Source organism: Canis lupus, chromosome 11 (assembly GCF_003254725.2).
Source record: "Canis lupus dingo isolate Sandy chromosome 11, ASM325472v2, whole genome shotgun sequence".
NCBI lineage: Eukaryota > Metazoa > Chordata > Mammalia > Carnivora > Canidae > Canis > Canis lupus.
Genome location: NC_064253.1, coordinates 20,024,087 through 20,041,260, shown reverse-complemented (window position 1 = coordinate 20,041,260; position 17,174 = coordinate 20,024,087). Strand labels below are relative to the sequence as shown.

Genomic DNA, 17,174 nt, shown 5'->3' with positions numbered 1-17,174 from the left:
CTGTCTGTCCTACAGCTCAGGAGACTATTTGGGTTTAGAAACTCATGACCTACAAGAGATTCAAAGCTCACCAAAGGCACTCACCAATGGATAAAATGTTAAGTATAAACAGTGAATCATAAAAAAAAGGAAAATATTTGTGGATATTTATCTGATCTGAATGGAGAAGGGCTTTAAATATGCGAGCAAATCACATTTTAAAACTCTAGAAATTGGGATCCCTGGGTGGCACAGCGGTTTGGTGCCTGCCTTTGGCCCAGGGCACGATCCTGGAGACCTAGGATCGAATCCCACGTCAGGCTCCCGGTGCATGGAGCCTGCTTCTCCCTCTGCCTGTGTCTCTGCCTCTCTCTCTCTCTCTCACTGTGTGCCTATCATAAATAAAAAAAAAAAAGTTAAAAAAAAAATAAAACTCTAGAAATTTTAACATAAAAAAACCTATGCTTTAAGAATAAAACTCATCTACAACATCAAAAAGCAAGCAAAAATGGGGAGAATAATAATTACATTTACAGAGAAAATATCCTTCCTATGTAAAGAACACTGATCAGTAATGAAAAAAAAGATGCTCCAGAAGAAAAACAGAACATTTTGTATTAGTTAGAATTTAGTTCAGTTACGTATAACAGAAAAGAACACTGGCTTAAACAAATATGGGAGTGTATTTCTTTCTCTCTCTCTCTCTCTCTCTCACACACACACACACACACACACACACACACACATACACACACACCCAGAGGTATCAGTCCAGGGCTGGTATGGTGGCTGCAGAAGTCATTAGGGACCTATTCTTCTTCTAACTCATTCTGCCCCATCCCTAGGGCACACTTCTCACAGTCCATGTTAGTTGCTTGAGCCCTAGTCATTGTGCTCTCATTTATTTTTTTTTAAAGATTTTATTTATTTATTTATTAGTGACAAAGATTTTATTTATTTATTAGTGACATACACACAGAGAGAGGCAGAAACATAGGCAGAGGGAGAAGCAGGCTCCATGCAGGTAGCCCGATATGGGACTCGATTCCAGGACCCTGGGATCATGCCCTGAGCCGAAGGCAGTTCAACCACTGGACCACCCAGGTATCCCCATTGTGTTCTTATTTAAGAAAGCAGGCTGGAGAAAGGGAGATGGAGTAGAAGACACACCCCTCTCCTTTTTGGGTGACTTCCTAGAAGTCTCATATGATATTTTCACTTATATCTCACTAGCCAGAACTTAGTAACATGGCTATACCTAGCCACAAGGAAGCCCAGAACACTATTTTTTAGTTGGCTGGCAAAGGGCTCAGCTAAAAACAAAACTGGGTTTGTTATGAAGAAAGAAGGGGAGAATGGATATTGGAAAGCAATTGGCACGTTCTAGCATACATGTGAAGAGAATTAACAAAATAAATACAAATGTAAAGGATTTTTAAAGAGCCAAACTTACAATAATCAAATAAATGTAAAGTAGCCATCTTATGGTTTTGTCCAGCTATGATCTTGAAGGACTGGCCAGATGAGCCACTGAGGGGACAGCCAGGAAGTGATGTCCTTATAACAACCTCCATACAGCTGCCCATGGAGAGAGTTTCAGGGTAAAGGCCCTCCCACCTACTGAATGGTGCCTGGCCCTTCTCCCCAGTCTCCCTCCAGCCCAAGTGATGTCAGATTCTGTAAATGCTAGGGAGTGGAGAAAATTCTTCACCCAGGGATTCTCTAACTAAGCTATGGCTACAATTAAATTTTAGGTGTTTTTGAAAGTTCCTTAAAAAGTAATATCCTCATGCAAACTGAATCAGCAGTTTCAGAACTAAAAAAAACCTCTGCCCTGTGCTTGGGGTGTTACAAACTAAGCGTGAAAACTGACCACTAAAATAAAAACCAGTATTGGGGAGAATTAAGCAACCCCGAGTTAACTCTTTTGGTAAATTCAGAACTATACTTCCAGCCCCAGAGGATTGTAGTGTCAATGCTGCCATCCCTCAGAACACACAGAAGACGTGGCCAGTGTGAAGCCTAAAGGCTTCTGAAGTTCTTAAGCCTATTTTTAATCATTACTATGCCTTTCTCCATTGCAGACTGTCCTTCTCACTATTTACCAGAAAACCTGCCTTTAGCACTTCTAATTTTTGCTTGTTTTAAATGGTTGTGGACTGGGAAACAAGATAAAATAATAAGCAGATATTTAGTGGCGTCTGGGGAGATGGTCTCCGGTGCATGGGAAGCAATGGGGACGTAATGACTAAATGTACACATCCTTAGTTGCATGTATCAGGAACACCTGCATTTGAGTCTTAGTTATACCCTTTACTCTGTATGCCCTTGGACAAATTATTAAACTTCTCTGAGCCTCACCTTCCTTGTCTTGCAATGGGGTGAATACAAAGTTTATTATACTGTCAAGGTCCTAAAGGAAACAGATGGCCTACTCAGCCTAGAAAGGTTTAAGGAAACCAACAAGAGATAGGGGAGCACTTTCAGGTTAGCAACAGTGTGGAGCTGTTACCACCTCCAGCCTGAAAGCGTGGAGGAAGGGAGGAAGGAGGGGAAGAGGTAAGGGAGTCCAGAGGCCATCAGAATGGGTGTCTGGTAGGAGCTGTGGGCTCCCATGGATGATGCAGTTGTATAGTAATGACCTGATGTGGATCCAGGGGAATAAATTCTTGACCTATTTTTCCTATATCAACTCATCTCCTGCCACTGCTCCCCATCAGCCAAAGCCTAAAGCCAGAGACAAGGTATATGGTGATACATCGCATACAGGTCAGCCTCCCAGTGCACAGAGCAGGGGGAGTGAGTGCAGAGCAGATCTGATGGGGCAAATGGAAGAGGTTTGGGGAACATTAAACAAAACAGAGAATGTGATGAGCTTAGCACAGTGCTTGAACATATAGCAAGTCCACAAATCCTCAATAAATACTGATTAATTTTGGACTCTGGCCTCTCTCCCTCTCTCCTTGTGCCTACCTTTTTAACTTACTGCTTACTTCCTGGTTTTCAATAGGTTGAATGTACTCCCAGGAATTAAGTGTGATTATCTATATCGGAGAGTTTTGAGGGAGTAATAAGTGTGTAAAGAAGATTACCAGGGGCTCTGGGGGTTAGAAACAAGAGAGGAAAACAAAAGGGAAGACAGGAGGAAAGGAGGAAAGAAAGCTGTATGTTCCATATCAGGCTGGAATAAACACAGCATTATCTACTTTATGATCATATTATGCATTTATTGGGATGTGATAACAGTCTTCGCAATTTTACAGCCTACTGAGACTCGCCAGAAAGCCTAGTGAGACTTGCAAAGATCTTCCTGCCCTAAACGCAAAACTCTGTTCCTACTTCTAGATCAACAGATTTTATCTTGGTGCTCCCTTCCCTCCAAAAAACCAAGCAGTCAAATGTGTTCATATGGATGTGCAAATACTTGCCCGCTCCCATCTGGGTGCCTGGTTCAGGTGATTCTTCAATTCTGAATTGGAAAATGGCTGCAGGGGGAGCTGGTCCTCCCATGGGATGGCTCCTGGTAGGAAGGGAGGCCCAGAGAGTGGTCTGAGCTCCTGAACCTCAGCCGTCCTTTCTTTAAGCCGTTGCCCACCACCACTCACTTGGCCCCCTCAGAACTTCACAAGGTACTCTCAGATGTGTGGTAAGGGCTCCGGGCCGTTCTTCTCACATCTGCTTACCTTCCCCTCCTAGCCCTCACATGGGCCTCTCTCTCTGCCTGGAACAGATGAGCTCAACGTCACTCCCAGACCCCTCAAGTGTCACCTCCTCCAGGGAGCCTCATATACAGTGTCTCCTTCCCTTAAGGCCCACAGGGATTGAGAAGCCCCTCCTTGGTTCTCTAACCCACAGCACTTCCCACACTATCTTGGTTCCCTGTCCTACCTCTCACAACAGACTCAACAGCCTTGAGAAGAGACGCTGATATGTCCACCTTGCTTTCACCATGTCCAGCAGAATGCCTGGCACGCATTAACAGTTTCCTGAATGAATGTTTAGGGCACAATTCAGAAGATAAGAAATTTACAAATCACAAAGCATTAAGTTAGGTCAGCTATATGTTCTAGAACAGCCTTCCTTTCCTGCTGTCACTCTGGCTTTCCTGTCCCAACAGCAATCAGGACAGGTAGTCTTGTGGACTGCTCACCTCCTCTGTCCTTCTCTTCTTTTTTCGGTATTCTCTTACATGCCACTTCCTCAGAGGCCATCCTTGGCCACCCTATCCAAAGGAGTCTCTTGGTCACTTGATTATACATTAGTGTATTTTAATTTGCTACACACTACTTATTTTCTCTGTGAAAATTTTATTTATGTATTATTTCCTATCTTCACCACTAGACTGTAAGCTCCATTTGAGCAGGGATGGTTGTTCATGGCTTTATGCTCAGCATCTAGCACACTGTGAGCCACACAGCAAAGTGTTCATTAAATATTTGTTAAATGAATGCAAGCTACTATTGGGATGCCTGGGTGGCTCAGTGGTTGAGCATCTGCTTTTGGCTCAGGGAGTGATCCTGGGGTCCTGGGATCAAGTGCCGCATCAAGTCTGCTTCTCCCTCTGCCTATGCCTCTGCCTCTCTCTTTCTGTGTCTCTCATGAATAAATAAATAAAATCTAAAAAAAAAGAATGCAAACTACTGTTACTGTATTCTGATTTAATTTGATGTACATCCTCCATCTATGCTGTTGGGTTAGATGCTCCAGAGAAACTTAGACAGGCCTACCTCATGGCACTGGAAGGTGGAAGGGGGACCTCAGGTCCCTTCACAGGCCAAGGTGGGGTATACTGCCTGCCTATAGCTTCCTTCTGGCCAGATGCTGAGGAATCTGGGCCCAGAGCCTGCAGGCCCCTCATCCTAGAAATGCTCCTCCAGCTTTCTGTGAGAGCAGCTCCAGCTGCCCGCTTCCCAGACGGACAGAGGAATGTGTCCAAGGTTCCTAGCTGGCCTGGCACCCAGCAGGAAGCAGGCACAGTGGCTTCTGACAGACGTCTTCCTTCCCTGCTAGAACCGCCCCAAGAATGCACATAACTGCCTGGCTGGGTGCAGAAACTGGCCCTGCTTCATGCTGGCAGGGCAGTGTGGCTCTTTGGCTCTGCTGTGGAACAAGGCTAGCCTTGAGAAGCTTTCCTTGCTCCTGCTCCTCCCATTCCTGCAGACATCCCTCTGCCAGCTCAGGGGAGGGCCAGGCCTAGAGTCTCTCACCTGCCCCTGGCCCTTCCTTGAAGCCCTCTGGTTTACTGGAAATCATAAACTGTTAGAGACAGCCTTTATCACACCCTCAACAGTGCACTCTTAATATTTAACGCCAGAGGCTGAGACAACCAGGGGCGCTGGCCTCCCGGTTACTCCCAGTGAGTGATATTTGCACCTGGTAATTGAGGTCAGATTTGCTTCTCTTAAGTCACATGATTTGCCTCAAGGCAGGAAGGTGTCAGAGCCACTTGTTGCAAAGGGACCAGGAGGTGATTACAGAAGCTGCAAAGGCTGTCCTTCTCAGGGAGCCCAACCTGGGAGTTCAGAGCTGAGCTGGCAGCTGGTAAATGATCATGTGGGGCCTAAACCCCAACATTTCACCAAGAGCAAACTTAGGGCATCTGCTGAATGGAGCCACTTTGAATCCTCTCTGGAATTGGGTGGGGTATTAATTAGTTAATTAACTAAAAAACTAATTAGGCATGTTGAATAGGCCACCTGGAAGATTGGTCACGTAAGGGTCTCCAAATCACAGTACAGGTCCCATCTATTCAGACACCTAACCTCGCTCCAGGCTTCTCTTGACCTCAGGTATTTATCTCCTGGTTGTCATGGAAGCTGCTCAGATAAACAGCAACACAGCCAGCCTGACTCCTTGGTCAGCCTCAGATCCTTCTGAGAACAGTGGAGCTCCCTGGTGGCTACTGGCAGCCCTGCCCCCTGGGCTGGAGGCAGCTCTAGACCAACTCACGTATGTGGCTGTTTTCACATAGTCTTCTGAGGCACACAGGGGTGCCTAATGCTCATTGTATGAAGGCACCTCCAGGGGGCATGTTAGTTCTCAGGCTTCAAAGTCCCTAAATAACCCCTCAGTGGCTGCTGTGGTTGGAGCAGATCCACCCCCACCCATCACACCAGTCACCCCAGGGACTGCAGGCCAGGCCGGATACAGCCACTCAGCTCCTCAAGTCACCCAGTTGGCCCCCAGGCCACTTCTTCACTCCCAGAGCCCAGCAAATAGACCTGGGAGGAAGGAGCCAGCTGAGGTCTGGTGACTCAGGTGGAAGGAAGGTGGGGACACTGTCTGGCTACACTGGTGCTGAATGCTCCATTCCACAATCACAGAGGCAGAAAGGCCTCACCGTCCACATGCCTGTGGAACATCATCAGGCTGTCTGCCTGTCCACCCCAGGACTGAGCACACTCTCAGAGTAAGTCCCTAACTACTCTGGATGATGGATGGATGGGCCTGAAACAGACACTGCAAGGGAAATGAGGAAGAAGCCACTGTTGCTACAGACTCCTAAATGGCTACCAAAGGAGGATCGGCAGTGTCCTCAGAAAAGCATCCAAGGTAGGGCAGATGTTCCCTCTGGGGCAGCTCAGGCCAGAAAGGGGGCTGGGGGACAGGCCAGAGCAAGACCTGATCTCTCAAGGCCACCAAAGTCAACCACCGCCCTGTTGGGGAGGCAAGGCAGGGCTCTGGAATCAGCCTGTGAAGCTGGGGTCTGCTGTGTCATGGCAGATGCACAGGCTCCCTGAGGCTGAGCCACACGCGAAAGCGGTTTCCACCCATATACTAGTGGGACCCAGTGATGTGTTTAATAATAATGACAGGAATGAGGGCCACCCCAGGCCTAGCATGTGCCACGTTCACACAGGTTACTTTATTTGTTTCACACTGCATTCCTGTGAGGTAGGTATTCTCATTTTACAGATGGAGAAACTGAAAGCCAAGGAGGCTAAATAACTTTCCAAGCATGTCCCACCCAGCCCCACACACGAAGAAGCAGAGCTGGGATTCAAATCCACGCCTGACCGACTGTGGCCTTCTCCACTTTGCTAGACCATTTGAAGCAAAATTCCAAGCACTATCCATTTCCTGGGGAAACCCATCTGGGCAATCCATCATTGTCCTTCACCAGGAGCAAGGGCCACCACTGTGTACCTAAGACCAGTGGGAACAGTCCTCTGGCGACAGAGTGAGTGGGGCAGCTGTATGCAAAGGGTGTCTGCCACCCTGGCCCCGAATGGCAAAAGTAGTGTTTCTTTTTCCAAAGGGTTTTAAGGAGATTCCTCCTGTACCCAATTCCTAGGCTGAAGCCTAAAAGTCCTCCCACCATAGTAACGACTGGCTCTGCTCAGGGATGGAGAATTCTGGAGTACTCACCTGCTATGTGCATGCCTGTCCCAGTGCCCACCCCAGGCCAGGCGTGGTCTCTGTGAAGCCCCAGGGGGCTTCTGTAGGATCTGGCCAGCAAGCAGGCAAGGCGGAAGCAGGAGAGCACTGGAAGCACACAGCCTCGAGCTCCCTATACTTCTCAGAAAACAAAGAGAGGCTTCCTGTCCACTAGTATCACAGGTGCCCCTTGCTGAGGGGCTCCCAATGCCCAGGATCGAGAGTCCTGAGTGCTGATCCCCTACAAAATCCCCTACAGAAGCCAGAACCATCTACCAGGGGATTAGACTCAGAAAGAACTGTCCATGTGTACTAACATTTCCTTCTAGAGACTAGAATGAATCCTGGGGAGAGAGAGCACTGGCCACCGACCCCATGAGCCCTGGCTCCTATTTCCAGCTTTGCCTCTAACTCTCCACATGACTATCAGGCAAGTCACTTACCCTCCCTGATCTAAGGCTTTCCTTTCTTTTATATGGGAATAATTATATATAATCATCATTGTAATTACCATTCACTGAAGTTTTACTCTGAGCCAGGCCCTGTGCTAGAAACATTGTCACATTTACCCTCATAGTGCCCTCAGAGGTAGCTATTTTCCTTTCCATTTGTAGATGAGGAAACTGTGGAGGAACAGGGAAGTTAGGGAGCATGCCCACAGACCATGGTTAATAAAGCTGAACCTGGGTCTCCGTACCATGTCCACTGTGACATACAGAATTACTTTATAAAGATCAAGGACAGGGGCGTCTGGGTGGCTCAGTCGGTTAAGCGTCTGCCTTCGGCTCGGGTCATGATCCCAGGATCCTGGGTTGAAGCCCTGAATTGGGCTCCCTGCTCAGTGGGGAATCTGCTTATTTCTCTTCCTCTGCTCCTCTTCCTGCTTGTGCTCTCTCTCAAATAAATAAATAAAATCTTAAAAAAAATAAAGATCAAGGACAGATACAAAAGTGTTTTGAAAGAAAAAGAAAAAAAAAAGGAAGGGGCAGAGGTTGCATAATACAAATATAACTCACAAACCCTTGGACATGATTTAAGGGATAGTCCTAATCCCTTTAAGAACATTCTGTGGAATCCTGTCTACAGAATCAGAGACTGCCAAGAAGGGAGAGACCCTTAAGTCATTTTCTTCCTCCCTCCCTCCCTTTGGATAGGAATGCTATGACTCGCCAAATTCTACAGGTGAGACCAGAAGGGTCAAGCAAGGGTGATCCAGGGCCTTGGGTTGTTCTGTTCATTGTCACAAGTTCACCTGGTACGTTGTAGGTGCTTAACTATTTGCAGAATACTCTAGGAAGGGTCAAGGGAAGGAATGACTAAAAAACTTCAGGACAAACCAAATCCTCATGTTCTCCTGCCTGCCCTGAAGGAGCAGGGCCGTAACAAGAGTCAACGTGTGCTGGGGCTGCAGCTGTGCTGTCACCCCGCCCGGATCACTATCAGCCCTGCGGCTCCCACTTTGGAGGAAAAGACTTGCCCGGGGACCTGTAGCTCCAAAATTCCCTGCAAGGTCTCTGCCGCCCTGGGAACGTGCCTGGACTATTGCTGCGCCGACCAAGGGGGCCTGGCTGAGTGCCGGCCCCTGCTTTCCCAGGGCCTCAGACAGGCTGGGAAGTGACTTACCCAAAGTCCCCTTTCTTCCCCTAACCGGTTCAGCCCAGGGAGTGACGCTGACAAACAAATGCAGTCACGTATAGCCTCACAGGGTGACATGGGGCGGAACTGGCTGGAAGACTCAGAGCAGTGCACACCTATATGTATTCTGGGGTCTGGTGGATCCAAGCTCCACTGGCTACGTGACCTTGGAGAATTATTTGAAAAGAAGATATTTGAAAAGCACTGGTTTTCTCAGGTGTAAAATGGAAATAAAAATCTCTATTTGAAACAGTAGTAAGCTCGTGTTCCTGTTCAAAAGTCTTTACTTCCTATTCTTTTTTTTTTTTTAAGATTTTTTTTTTTTAAGTCAGCTCTATACCTCAACATGGGGCTCAAACTCACAACCCTGAGATTAAGAGTCCCATGCTCTACCAACTGAGCCAGCCAGGTGCTTTATTTCCTATTCTTTTTTTTTTTCTTTATTATTTTATGTATTTATTGGAGAGAGAGCAAGTAAAGCGAGAGAGCACGAGTGATGGGGAGGGGCACAGGCAGAGGGAGAAGCAGACTCCCTGATGAGCAAGGAGTCCAATGCAGGGCTCCATCCCAGGACTCCGGGATCATGACCTGAGCCCAAGGCAGACACTTAACTGACTGAACCACCCAGGCACCCAGGGAACAAAGTTTTGACTCTCAAATCACAAGGTGGGATCCTTGAGGGTGACTGTCTCTTCTCTTACTATGTGTCTCCCATCAGGCATTAAATAATAAATAACAAATTCCTGCTGACTCACCTGAGTCAGAAATTCAGTTAAAACGCCCCCTAGTACTCCCTCATGTCCCAAGGGAAGAAAAATAAAGATAAAGAAGTAAGTTAAATTGGAGGCAAACTCAAATCACTCCTATTTCTGCATGCTTGGTCAGTTTGAAAAGAAAAAAAAAAATGATCTCTAACTCAAACCCAGATGTGAGAAGCAGAGGAACTCCCTAAAAAAAAAAAAAAAAAAAAAAAAGCATAGAATAAATCACAAGGACTAACCTCGTTTAAAGATTTCAGGAAGGAAAACACAGTTAAACTGAAAACTGTTAAGTGATGTGAAACACACACACATACACACACATACATACACACAACAAACAGCCCGGAAATGTTTTTAGTACTGCACCTATCAGAGTCCCTTGGGGGCTTGATCTGTCCTTCAACATATTCTTCCTAACACCTGCTTTTACTAAAAACCAGCAGCCCAACACCAGAGCTCTGTGAGTCAGAAGCAGAGTGAAACTAGACCCCACAGGTACTCAGCTGCGAAGCACGTCACCCAGATACCAAGCAAGAGCCACACTAAGCATGACCTGTCAGTGCCCTGTGGCCATGGGGGTGGGCCACAGGGAAGCTATAAGAAGAACAGATGTGTGGCCCACATCATCCCAGATTTTCCTCCTGCCTTCTTCCTCTCTCGGCCCCTGCCTCCACCTCACCCACCCAGCTGCCAAATGTACCCGGAAAAAAAGTCCCTCTGCCACCTGCCACCCAACTAATTCCACATCATTTCAAGTGAGACCTCAGGACCAACACAAATATCTTTCTTGTTCTTTTTTAAAATAAGAATAGCAAAACATTAGAACTTGAAGACTCAAGTGATACAGAGAAGAATTATATCTAAATACCTTTTGGGTGTAACCTTGTGTTATACAGTTAATCACTCTAAATGCAAATCTATGTCTATGCAAAGAAACTGTCCCTTAAAATTACAAACAACGTCAACATGATTCTTGTCCTCTCTCAAATTTTTAGAAGCTGGACTTGCTCCTCACAGTTTTACAGAGTCACAGAACCCAATGAGGCCCATGCAATGCACTCCAAAATATTCACAGCATTGTTCACAATCGCCCAAACTGCAAACAACCCCAAATGTCCACCAAATGATGCATGAATAAACAAAAGTGGTATAACCATACAATGGAATATTTGGCAATGAAAATGAATGGAGTACTGACACATGCTGTGACATGGATGAGCCTTGAAAACATCGTGCGAAATGGAAGAAGCCAGACACAGAAGACCATAGGTGTTGTGGCGCTATTTCTATAATGACCAGTATAGGAAACCTACAAGAGGCAGAAAGCAGGTGAGTGGTTGGGGGCGGGGGGCCTGGGGGAAAAAGGCAGAGTAGAGGTGGGGGACAATCCAGGGGTACAGAGTTTCTTTTAGAGTAGGAAAATGTTCTAAAATTGACTCTGGTGATGGACATACACTCTGTAAATACACTAAAGCCATTCAATCATATATTTTAAATGGATAAATTGTATGGTATGAGAACGATAGCCTAATGAAGTTGGTTTTTTTTTTTTTTTGTTTTTTTTTTAAGGACAAGGGAAAAAGTCTCTCACATAAGTTAGTGACTGTTGCTTTTGCAAGTGACTGTTGTGTAAATCTATCAGTCTGAAACATCCACAATGAATGTGTCCTTGAGGCTATTTGTCCTGAGTGGCTGGAGAGGAAGTACCCCAAAGTAGTGCTCAAGAAGATACCCCCCACGGGCAAAGGACAGCTTTTCTTTAACTGGCCCGTTTTAACTGTAGCATTTTAAAATGGTCAGATATGGGCAGGCACTTAAGAGTGACCGGGTTTATAAAATAACTGATTGTGACAACATTTAAGATTTTGGTTGCACCAGTCATCAGAGCTAAGCTGAGACAGAGTCCTGCTTGGGGCGCTCAGGGTTGTCAGCATGTGGATCCTCAGATGGGCACAGAAGACTTTTCACACTTGGACACTTTTCAAACTTTACCAATTTATGGAGGTCACAGGTCCTCCAAATGAACCACAAAACTACCTCACGTCAAGTGGTACACGGAATGGTGCACATAAGGATTCACATAAGGCAAACAGCAACAAAGGCAAATTTTACTCGTGTACCAACAATTCAGGTTAAAAGAAGTAAGAAAGAAAAATAGGATTATGTGAAGTTAAAATGCTAAATTCAGAGAGAGAGGTTGTTTAGGGACTATAATTTTGTTTTCCATTAGTTTTACTTTGTTCCTTTTTCAGGTCTACAAGAACAAATATGATTCATCTTCTACCCTGAGGTGGCCAGCCTCATTTTCTGATAAGAGGCAAGAGTTCCAGAGATCTTGGGCTGCCATCCTGCCTTGCTACATCTGAGCTCTGGACATAATTTAACCTCTGAGCCTTGGTTCCACATTTATAACAAAGGAGTAATATCCCTATTTGACCAGGTTTTTGTGGGGGCTGAAGGAGGTGGAAACCGCACAGCATAGTATCTGACACACAAAAGCTCGGGGCAAAGCTGGCATAGGGTAGGGCGAAGAACTACGACATCAAGCTCCCTACAAAAAGAGACTGGGGACACTGAAGGAGGATGTCATAGAGATTGCAAGTAGTAAGGAAGAAACATCATCGCAGGAAGTAGGTGCTGAAAATCAGGGAGGGACGGAGGAGAGGGTCTCTCCTAGACCTCTCATTACAATGACAACAAGGGGTGCATTGCCTTTAGCTTTACAGACAGCAAGTACCTTACTCCCAAATATGACACTTAGAATTATCGTCTCTTGAGGACAAATGGGGTCGAAAGAGAATGTAAACAGTCCTCACACACATGCTCACACTGCAGACTGTAGAAGGGAGTCCATTTTCTTGCTTCTCTGCGGTTCTGCCTCAGGACTACTGGCAGCGCAGAGACGTCCAGGGCGTGCTGCCATCTGCAGGCAAAACAAGAAAAAGCACAACGTTATGGACTAAATCATCCACCTTAATCGCCTCCCCCACCCTCCCTGGGCCTGTCTTCAGGCAGCTGGAACAGCTGGGTGTATCCAGGTGCAGGGAGAACCCACTCAGTTCTGCATTTGTGATTCCACCACAGAGTTGTGATAGACATAGTAAAAATTCTAAACTATTAAGGACTCAAACATCTCTTAACAGCAACACCAAGCAAACTCACACAGGGCTCGCCATGTGCCAGATACTGCTCTAAATGATTTACATTTATTAATTCATTTAATCTTCACAAAAAATTGAACATTTTAAAGGTCTCTGCTGATTTGCCTGATTACTGAGTTAGCATGAATAATTAAAATGAAGAACATGGTAATAGCTCATTTCCAAGAGGGATCAGATACGAAGCTCTGTGAGAGGTTCTGAGCATCCTGCATATCTTGCATCTCCCATTTATCAAGTTCCTGTTATGGACCAGACACTGCTCTAGGACCTGGCATGAACCCAAAAGACAAAGTCTCTGCTCTGGTGGGCTTCCATTCTGGTGGAGGGAAGCAACAAGAGAAGAGGCAATAAATGCTGTGCAGAAGCAGCAGCAGGGTAAAGGGGACAGAGGGTGATGACAATGCTGTTAATATTCATTCACTTATTCATGTATCCCCACATACTTACTATACATAAGCCAGCCACTGTGCTGGGATGCAACAGTGGCCAAAAACCAGACATGGGCCCAGCCCATATGCGATACTTACTCACATAGGAGAAGCATGTATTATTAATCAAATGACCAGTTAAATAAATGCAAAGGTATAACAACCTCGGTAAGCGTGACAGCAGAGTGACACAGGTACTATGAGCATCCTACAGAGACCTGACCTTGTCCGGAGCCTCAGGAAGGCCTGGAATGAAGTTAGGAGAGGAGAAACATCCTTGGTAAAAAGCATACCATGCACAAAGGCTAGATCACAGACAGCAAGCCAGAGGCTGAGTAGATAGAGAGGAGGCAGAGGGAGGTGCAGAAGGGATGTGAGGAACCCTGCACAGCAGCCCCGGAGAGGCCCTCATCCTCAGAGGACTGGAGTACCACATAAGAATTTTAGGCAGATGAATAATCTGGCTGGATGTGTGTGTTTTTAAAAGGCTACACTATGTGATAGGCTGAATAATGGCCCTCCCAAAGATGCTGATGTCTGAATCCTTGGAAGTTGCTAATGTGTTCCCTAACATGGCAAGAGGCACATGGCAGAATGTGATTAAGGATCTAGAGATGGGAAGATTATCCTGGATTATCCAGGTGGGTGCAATGTAATCATAAGTGTCCTTACAAGAGGGAAGCAGAGAGACTTGACTATAGATGAGGAGCATCAGAGCAGTGCAGTGTGAGAAAGATTTGTTGGTTTTAAAGACAGAAGAAGGGGCCATGAGCCAAGGAATGCAGGAAGCCTCAAGAAACTGGAAGGGACAGCAAAATGAGTTTCATCCAGAGCCTCCAGTAGGCACACAGCCTTGCTGAAACTTTAGTTTTAGGATTTTGACCTTCAGAACTGTAAAATAATAAATTTGTATTGTTTCAGTCAAGCCACTCATTTTGTGGTAATTTGTTACAGCAGCAATAAGGAGATTAACACACACTGGCTTCCGTGAAAAAACAGGCAAGAGGTAAGGGGAGGTAGGTACCAGAAGGAAGTCACTGTGTTATCCAGGCAAGAGATGTGACTGCCTGAATCACAGCAGTAGTGGCAATAGGGGTGGAGAGGAGTTGAAGGACCCCGGGAGGGGTGGAAGAGTTGGCCAGTCAAGGGTCTTACTACAACCTAGCAGATGTTATTGGAATGCCACAACAGGCTTCTGTTAGGCTCAGGACCTAGCTAGCTGGCCCTGGGCAGAGCCCAGCTCCTTTGTAGAAGGAGAAAGCTTACACCAGAGCTGTAAGACCACTCTCCAAAAAAGATAGCATTTAGTCACTCAACAGAGACCTACCAACTCCATTCCCACAAAGGAATTCAGGTTTCCAGGAACAAGCTCTAAGAAGTAACATCTTGAGAATTCTACGATGCAAATGGTAGCAATTGTTTCTGCCAAGCATTAGGCCTTGCAGCAAACATTTTTTTTCTTCTCAGTAGAGATTCTGTAATTCTAGAAAGGAGAAATCCAAATTTAAATATATGCACCCCCAACCCAGGTGATGCAGAACCATGATTATATCTAACATACAGAAATTTCACGGCCATGTAGAATAATACAGAAATTATAGTATGAGAATAAATAAGAACCTAGGAGAACCCCTTTCAGCATCTACTTCTAATATTTAATGCTCCAAACCCACTGAAAAAGTGGGATCCTGATGTGAGCCTGCCTAAAAGGGCTGTTGGGAAGAAAAGGCAATCGAAATAATTTAAAACTATTTTGTATATACTCCTCCGTTTTACTCCAAAGGAATAATTATATGCCCACCAAGACCAAATATCTTGGACTGAATGGAGAGGTGACAGGGAAGGCTTGAGGATGTTATCCCCCTCTGGCTCTGTAGCAGGCTACCAGGACCTCACTGGGTTCCAGGAGCATGGGAGCACCCAGGAGTGCCTGCAGATGGTGAAATGCTAAGCAGTCCTATTAGGGTTGGAACAGGTTAATTTAAAAAATAGATATATGTAAAAAAAGATATATAGATATATGTATACACTTTTTCTGGTAACAAAGTGATATATGTTTATTATAGGAAAACACAAAAATCTGTAGTCTCAATCATCCAGACATAACTTGTTTGGAACTATTTTTTTCTACTCCTTTTCCAAATAAATTTATGTAACAGCCTCTTGATTTTGGCTCAGGTCATGATCTCAGGGTCCTGGGACAAAGCCCCATGTCTGGATCCGTGCTCAGCGGAGTAGACTGCTTGAGGCTTTCTCTTCCTCTCTCTCTGCCCCTCTCCCTGCTTGCGCAGGCATGCAGCCTCTCTCTCTAATAAATAAATAACCATTTTCAAAAAAGTTTTAGTTTTTAAAAAACTAAGTTAGGGATGCCTGGGTGGCTCAGTGGTTGGGCAGCTGCTCAGGTCGTGATCCCGGGATACGGGATCCAGTCCTGCATCGGCTCCTGTGAAGAGCCTGCTTCTCCCTCTGCCTATGTCTCTGCCTCTCTCTCTTACTCTCTCTGTCTCTCATGAATAAATAAATAAATCTTAAAAAAAAAAAACTAAGTTAAAAAAGTAAAAAAAATAAAAAATAAAAATAAAAAGCTTTTGATAAACACCATCCGAGTTAGTTTTACCATAGTTTCACTGTGACAGTGCTCATTGTACTTTACCCTCAAATAGTTAAGTATTATAAACAAAATGTTAAAATGTTAAGCTTTTTAGCATAAGGTATTCAGCAGCTGAATTCTCAAAGCTATTTTCATATTTCTCTAGCCAGTCTCCAACCCTGGGGCAGGGCCATTACATGAGCCTTCAGTTAGTGGTTTAAGTTTACACAAACTGATATTGCTCTTGGTTTAACTAAGCTAAAAGTAAACTCAGTAAAACACGAGGAAGTGACTAGCATTTGCAAATACTTCAGAATGTTTTTGTGCCAACAAAGGTCAAACAAGGACCAGAATAGCATGGATTCCAAAGTAGATTTTTGAGAAATAAGGAAGCCAGAGAAGAATTATTCATGACATACCAATCACTAAAAATATTCAGAAAGCCAATGAAAACTCTAAAAGAAACATATGTGTGAACCTTCCTATCCTATGTGATAGGCAACTGCAGAAATAGGTTATGGATTAATGCAATTGTTAACAAAAGATTAATAAAATAGAAAAAAGGAAAGTGTATTTTGAAGCATGAAGAATTAACAACAGGAAGTTTCCAGATTATTTCAGTAATTCCTGGGCAGACACTTACGTGTGTATGTGCCTATGAGGGAAAGTAGGGGAGGAGGAGAGAATTAAGAACATACTACAAAGTTTCATGGGGTGTGTGGGTGGCTTAGTTGGTTGAGCATCTGCCTATGGCTCAGTCATGATCCTACCGTCCTGATATTGAGTCCCGCATCAGGCTCCCTGCTCAATGGGGTGTCTATTTCTCCCTCTCCCTCTGCCCTTCCTCTTGCTTGTGCTCACTCTTCCTCACTCTCTCTCAAATAAATAAACAAAATATTTTTTAAAAAGTTTTGGTGATCCCTGGGTGACTCAGTGGTTTAGCGCCTGCCTTTGGCCCAGGGTGTGGTCCTGGAGTCCCGGGATCGAGTCCCACATCAGCTCCCTGCATGGAGCCTGCTTCTCCCTCTGCCTGTGTCTCTGCCTCTCTCTCTCTCTCATGAATAAATAAATAAAATCTTTAAAAAAAAGTTTCTTATGTTTGGGAGGACATTAGAGATTCTGTTTAATATTTGGTATTTATAGGAAAACATAAGTTTGTCTATGCTTAAGAAATTAAAGAGGGCTCCTCATAAGATAGAGAATTCCAAGTCACTAAATAAAAAGAAGGAAGGAAGGAATGGAA

The 17,174-nt window shown here is 45.1% G+C and overlaps 1 protein-coding gene across 2 annotated transcripts in view; it reads right to left on the bottom strand.

The window, feature by feature from the left end:
- Positions 1-17,174, bottom strand: part of RAD50 (RAD50 double strand break repair protein) — a 230,493-nt gene that overhangs the window by 205,047 nt on the left and 8,272 nt on the right. Inside the window, exons 1-2 of one of the 2 annotated variants that reach the window (XM_049116046.1) lie at positions 14,669-14,823; positions 12,573-12,675 (exon numbers count right to left, since the gene is read on the bottom strand). The gene's annotated coding sequence lies outside the window, so the exon portion shown is untranslated. Of the gene's footprint in view, positions 1-12,572; positions 12,676-14,668; positions 14,824-17,174 lie in introns of those variants that run through there. The other variant, XM_035696870.2, reaches the window with a different exon arrangement.